At 39.6% G+C, this 6,811-nt stretch overlaps 1 protein-coding gene across 2 annotated transcripts in view; it reads left to right on the top strand.

Moving 5' to 3' along the window:
* CRB1 (crumbs cell polarity complex component 1) overlaps positions 1-6,811 on the top strand; it is a 99,538-nt gene that overhangs the window by 40,429 nt on the left and 52,298 nt on the right. The gene's annotated exons all lie outside the window — the stretch shown is intronic.

Here is a 6,811-nt window from a genome sequence, read left to right as displayed (position 1 = left end):
CCATTTACTATATGGTGCTTATCTAATGGAGATGAATTAACAGCTACCCGGAAAAAAGGTCAGATCCTTTCACCTGGATATCACCATGTTTCACTGATACCCCAAATCCTACATTTCTGTTGTTGCAACTCAGGAGTTTTTCCAGCCCTAATACCTGAATTGTTGTATGTGCTTTAGAGGTAACCTCTCAGTTTCCTATTGCAACAGGATAGAAATTTTATTTAATAAACCACATTCATTTTAATATGCCTCTATCCTCAGTAAAGTACTCATATAACATTATAATCATAATTCACTAAAGCAGGTTATATACAGAAATAATAATCCACATGCCCTGCATTGCAAGGGCCTGATCTAATCAAACTGAGGAGGGTTGCCAGTATGTTAACAAGCATCTTCAAACTGACTGCATAAGATTGCAAACAAATTCGTATAACTGAACTGAAAAACTGAGAATATCTACCTTTTGGACTACACTTTTAAATCTAAGGGCAGGTGACAATGGAACTTAAGCACATGCCTATGTCAGGATAAAATATTTCCCTCACAAACTGGGAGAAAGGAGTAATGTTACCTGGCAGTATCTTGTTACAGATAGTGATTTTTCAGGCGACTTGAAAAATAGTCAGTAGTCCTACTGAAAGTCTTAAAAGGATCAGATCTGCAACCAAAATTATTTAGACAACTAGATTCTTAAAAATAAATATGTAAATCCCAGTCTGGAGACTTCATCCCAGCAAGAAACTCTTTGGGGACATTAGATATTCCTTATCCAGATCTAAGATAGAAAATTTCTGCACAGGTTCTACAAAGGGTTAAACTTCTCCCATTTCCTTTTAAATCAGTGTTTGTGGATACTCAGATTTCAAGAGGTCTCAGTACTTCTGCAGTAGCAAGCCCTAGCTTTTTTTATATTACCTTGGCATGCTGGCCCCCTAGCACAACAGTACTTTTAATAAATTGGGCTTTCATTTGAAGGTCTTGTGATTTGTTGCTGTGAGGTAAAGGCAGTAGTTACCCTAGAACTGTGTCCTTTCATACTGTGGATATATTGTATTGCTCTAGCATTGCACGTTTGTTAAAAAGGCTGTTATTTGAAAGGTTAAACTTTTCACTTCTCTCATGAAAACCTGTGAGAAAGGAGAAAGGCAGAGCTATGGATTTGGTAGTGACTCATTTCACCAGGTTGTAATAAACTTAACACCATGTCAAAATTAGAGAGCTTCTGAACTTGCAAGGCCAACCAAGTGACACATACCAGAGTGGAGCGGAGCCCAAGGAGCAGCGAGTGTGCCAGGCAGGCAGGTCCTGCTCCCTGTGCCTGAAAAGGCATGCTACCCACGGTCCCCAGGCAGGGGGACAGTGCTGGGATGAAGCCTGTGCATTTTCCTTCAGCACAGTGAGGATGAGAGCAGCAGAGCCCTCTCCCCGGGCTGCAGGCAGGGTGTCTGCTGCCACACACGAGTGCTGGCTGCTGAGAGCTGGTGTCTTGTTATCTGCTGTGTGCCAGCTGTGCCACCAGCGCTGCTGCTCGCTTTGGCATCAGGAGTTTCTAAATGGTTTTTGGCCTTTTCATTGGTCTTGTTTTCTGTTTTTCCCTTTTAAATTTCCTTGGCCCTTTTCCCAGCCTGTTGGACTACTGCAAGAGAAAATGATACGATCAGAGTGGTGTCGGATGCGTATTGAATTCCTGCCATATTCATGGGGGAAAAAAACTGTCTCCCAGAGCCAGAAGATGAGGCAGATAAATGGCCAGTATGGGAGAGTGCTGAACACTCAGCTAAGTAAAGACAACCTCAAGCCAGACACTGAACTGGGAACCTCACAGGACCAGCATTTAGAAACTGAATTATTTGGGCTCTCATTCTGCACTTAAGCCAGGGTGACAGAAACACAGAGCACACAGAGCTTCCATCTCCCTGCGTGTCTGTAGGTGCTGCTGTGGGCAGAGCACCCAGCAGACAGCAGGGCAGACTGAGCCAGCCATCCTCCTCTCCCCTGGCCTCTGACAGTGCAGGACAGACATAAATACTATTTCTGGGTAGTGGGTAGGACCGTGGGCACATTACCACTGACTTGGGAAGCTTAGAATACGTACGTATAGTTTTTAACTATAAAAATAATGATTCATTTTCTTTATTTTTAAACCTTACCCATCAGCACAGTGATCACACAGCCACCATCCTCAGCTACATAAAGTAATATGACTTACGAAAATTCAATCAAGCTGATGAATAATAAAGATCTCATCTCCAAAATACAAATTTTATATTTTCCTTTATTTCCTCATCTGTCCTTCAGCTGTTCACACTATGGTAGTCAATCATTACTCCATTACACCAGGTTTATTCACTTTATTTCGTGGCCTGTCATCACAGTTTAAAAGGTTATTTTGTCTTGATTCCAAGACTTTAGAATAAGACAAAGTTGATCAAGGAAAGAATGACGATAAAAAAGGAGAAAATAGAGAGAGAAAATGCAATTTTCAAGTTTAGAATCTTTCAAGAGCACCATTCCTCTTTTCAGTGACACTCAGGCTTCTCCCATAGGCAAGATAAGCACTCAAAATTAACAGGTCTGGAGGTACTATTGGCTAATTATTATTCCCATACAAGCAAAGTCTCAAGAAAGAAAATGTTGATACCATGAAATATCCATCAAAATTAGCTGGTCTAAGGAAAAATCCAACTACATTTGTGTGTACTACAGACATTAATTCCTGAAAAAATAGAATTAGGGCTTGAGATACCTCTCTCTCTGGACTTCTTACCACTCTGGAACCACAGAGAGGCTGTAAGTGGCATGCAAACTTCTTCACTGCCCAAACTCCCTTCACAGTGAGTATAGGATGCCTTTTTCATTGTTGGACTGCTGTCAAACCCGTACAAAACCAACTCGGTGGGATCAGGAAGATGTGCAGCACAACACGAAAAATATGGCTATTTTCTGAGTGAGGCAAAATTACTGCTTTCCTTGAGAGATTTCTACAGTGCTGCCCTATCTGTGTCCCAGCCTCTGTGATCTCCACGTGTCCCTGTGTTCAGAAGCACAAGGGAAGGAGGAGATCTTCTCCCTGCTCCCAGCCAGTCTCCAGCAGCTCCAGCATTCCATGGCCAACTTAGGCATGGGCTGGACCAACATATGATGCCCTCAGGGCCGGGCAGGCTCCTACTGCCTGTGAAACCCCTACGCCAAACAGACAATTAGCAAGTTAAAGTACTTTTCCAACTCTGCTAAAGTCTCTGATCTTGAAAGATCATTTGGACAAGCTTTCAATGATTCTACCCACTAATACTATTTAACACTTCTTCAGTCAGTAGCACCCTGGTAAGGAGATGTTCACATTGTCTTCAGAATTGATTTCTCAGTTGGCTCCTTCTCTATTTCTGCCAGAGTTTTTCCTTCTCTCCTTTTTTCTTAATTTTTGGAAATGATCAGAATATTCTCTTAGAAAGACATAGTGTGTCCTTTATCACTGGTCTGTGGTCTATTCCTGAAACAAAATGCTTTCATGCCCCAGGAATGAGGCATGCTCCCTGGTTTCTTGCTTGTCTCTTTATTCAAAGTCAAGCTGCTTTCTTTGCAATAAGCACTAATGATTTGTCACATGCTTAGCTCCCAGACCAAGCACACTGTTAGGTCAGTGTGATCACTCTTTCTGGATAGTTCCCCAGAAGGAGTGCTGAGGCTGAACTCACAGTTCACACACTCTGTAGGTTAATGGATATGCAAGGGCAGCAATACCTCACAACATTGTGGGCAGCACTGAAATTGGGTTGTAGCTGGAAGAATTTATGAATCTGCCATTCCTTTATCCGTTACCATTACAGAACTAGTGGGACATTTCAATTTCATTTCTACTGCAGGTAGTGTTCCTCTTGAACAATTTTAAGAAATACAGTTTAGTAAAAGAAAGTGTAATTTTTACATTCCTTCACTATATAAATCACCACAGCAACTAAGACTGACTTGTGTTTTTCATGACAGCACTTTCCTTAACAGCCCATATCTTGAAACACTTTATGAAAGCCTAATAGCTTTTTTTTTTTTTTGGGGGGGGGTGGGGTTTGGCAAAAATTAATCTTTTGACTTGACTTGCTCCCTGCATGGCAACAGACTGTGACAGCAATTGCTTGAAGGCATTGACTCTACTTGTAATGGTTACCTAGTGTTTACCACTGGTCAAAGAATCTTGATTTAGTTGAAGACACTTCAGAAAAGAGTAGCATATGTCCCTAAGTGGTATTAATAACACCTGAAAACATTGCAATATTCTGCCATTTGGGTTTCAACTCACTAGAATCTGAAAGTTTGTGTATTATCCGCACTTCAGAAAAATAGAATAAGGTCCAATAGGATCATAATGAATGACATCACTGAACAGTGGAATCTCACAGCCCATGAAGGATCTGTTTGTACATCATTATCTGATCCACTTACCACAATTAATGTGCTCCAAGTAGAGACTGAAATAGTTTCAGATCCTAGGAAAAAAAAATGCACCTAGCATGGGCACTGGCTATGCAGAGGATTCATTTTAATGAAATAAAAGTCGGCTTTATTGAAAATTTCAGCTTGACCCTGTTATTCCTATTGTACAAGGGAAGTTTTTGACAGAAAAGTATTTTTACTGGTAATGCCACACTATGTGAAAATTTTGTAAAAGCTGAACCATGATCATTAGGAAATGAGCTCTCGAGCTTTTCATGACAACTCTTTACAAACCTGGTTTGTAGCACTGAGACTGATATTTAAAACCCTGAAATACCTATATATGTTTTTAATGAGAAATATGTATTACAGTCTCTCTCCTTGCTGCAAGTTGCAACTAGGAATGCAAAGACATGTCAGCCATCACTTCTGCATTGTTCAGCACCAAATGAGGGCACAAAGGTCAAATGTTTGGGTTGTTTTTTGTTTTGTTTTGTTTTCAGTTAGAGATATATGATATTCAAACATTAGGAAGCATCTACCATTATTATTTTCAGAACATGTATAGAGTTTTATGCTTTAAAATTTGACAGCTGACCCATCATTACTGCGATCTATTTTCTCTAGTTGCACTGACATGTTAAGTTGTATAATGTAGTCCAGTGTGATTGACAGAGCCTGGAAGCAGTGGATATTTTGAATCTGGCACATCTCTCTGTGTTAAACAGTGTTGCACATAAACACTTTTTAGCATGAAAAGCTTTTTCCTCGAAGGGAAAGAGGAGGGGATGAATGGCTTTTCATCCACAAGCTCCCAGATCTTGCAACACACAGACAGATTATGTCCTTAGATTTAATGAATTAGTGTGTCCAGTACCTGGCAGAAAATGCTTAAAGAAAAAGAAATTTAAAAAAAATAAGGCAGTTGGATATTGTTTGACATCAGGAATAATGCTTTTTAAGCACCTGTTATTTTCCTGACACTTACTCTTGGTGCGTCATTCCATCATATGATTGACTACTTGTTAAATCAAGTCTATCCAGTAAGAATTTTCCTCTTGGGGCCTTCTTCAAGCACTGCCTACTTACCTTTTTGATTTCTTTCTTAAATCCCTGAATAAACCTTTCCTAGCCTTTTTAATTGGCATAACTCATATATTTATAACCTCTCTACAATCAAATATTGCCACCTCTTGACTAAGCTTATGAACCTGCTCAGTTCAGTCTTTATCTATTGAACAATCTCTCTGGCCTTTTAATTTCTTTCTTGTTTTTCCCCAAGCCCAGCAGTGTTACACACCTAATAGCACAGGCTACCACTAATGAGAGTTGAGTTTGAAGTGTGGTCTAAGGGATAACCATGCACAAACGGGTGAAATCAAAGGTACTGCACACACCAAGGTGACAGCAGAATTTTGCTCATCTCCTTCAGAACTAGATTGTCCATCTCAGGAGTGACTTTACAGCATATGCTTTTTAGCACTGCATTGCATAAGACTGCATTGTTCTGGTTCAGTTACAGTCAAATTGAAAGTTTAGCAGATGCACAACTTCTGCCCAAACAGAAAGGAACTTTCTTTAAATCTACCCATCCAGCTTTCACTGCTCTGGAGAAAGTGCTTGGCAAGTAGACAGTAAAGAGAAGACCTGTGCTATGGTCTAATATGTTTTACTTTCTCCGTTCTTTTTCATTTATGGCATATTTAAGGTCAAATGTCAAGTGATAAACAAAATTACCTGATTTAATAGTTCCATGTTTTGTTCAACAGATGATTTCAAAATGAGCATTAATAATGTCACGATTCTGAACCCCATTAAAACCCAGTTTATTGGAAATACACTAAATTATACAGCCAAACATTAAAGAGGCATTACTTCTCTTTCCCTACATAACAGAGAAAGTCATGAGTGGCATGGGAGAAGCTGGTGGAGTTCAGACAAAAAAAAAGTATAAATGTGTGTTCTTACACATATGTGCCAATACACAAATATACACATGTGTAAACACATCCGTAACAGCCAATTCAGAGTACTTTATTACTCTGCTTATAGGAAGCCTTACTAGTTAAAAAAGTCCACAACTTTCACTTTTGCTGTTTTGACAGGAAGAGTTTTCTGGCTGGATTGTTTTGAGGTGAGACTCAAGGATTTGTCTTCATTTCTGCAAAATGTACAGTATGCTGGCTAATAAGGAGAGTTTCTGTTGGTCTTCACTACTAAATAATTATTTTACATGCCTGGTTTCTGACAGTGGGAAATGCATGATCTTTGCATGCCAAACCTATATATGTTTGTTATGAAGACAATATTGACCTACATTGAGATAAAAAATTAAAGTATGCAGGCTGCTGTTAAACTGCTATGGCATCAAATGTAAATG

This window comes from Hirundo rustica, chromosome 9 (genome assembly GCF_015227805.2).
Source record: "Hirundo rustica isolate bHirRus1 chromosome 9, bHirRus1.pri.v3, whole genome shotgun sequence".
Taxonomy (NCBI): domain Eukaryota; kingdom Metazoa; phylum Chordata; class Aves; order Passeriformes; family Hirundinidae; genus Hirundo; species Hirundo rustica.
The sequence above is the reverse complement of the archived record's forward strand: the minus strand, read 5'-3'. Positions and strand labels throughout refer to the sequence as shown.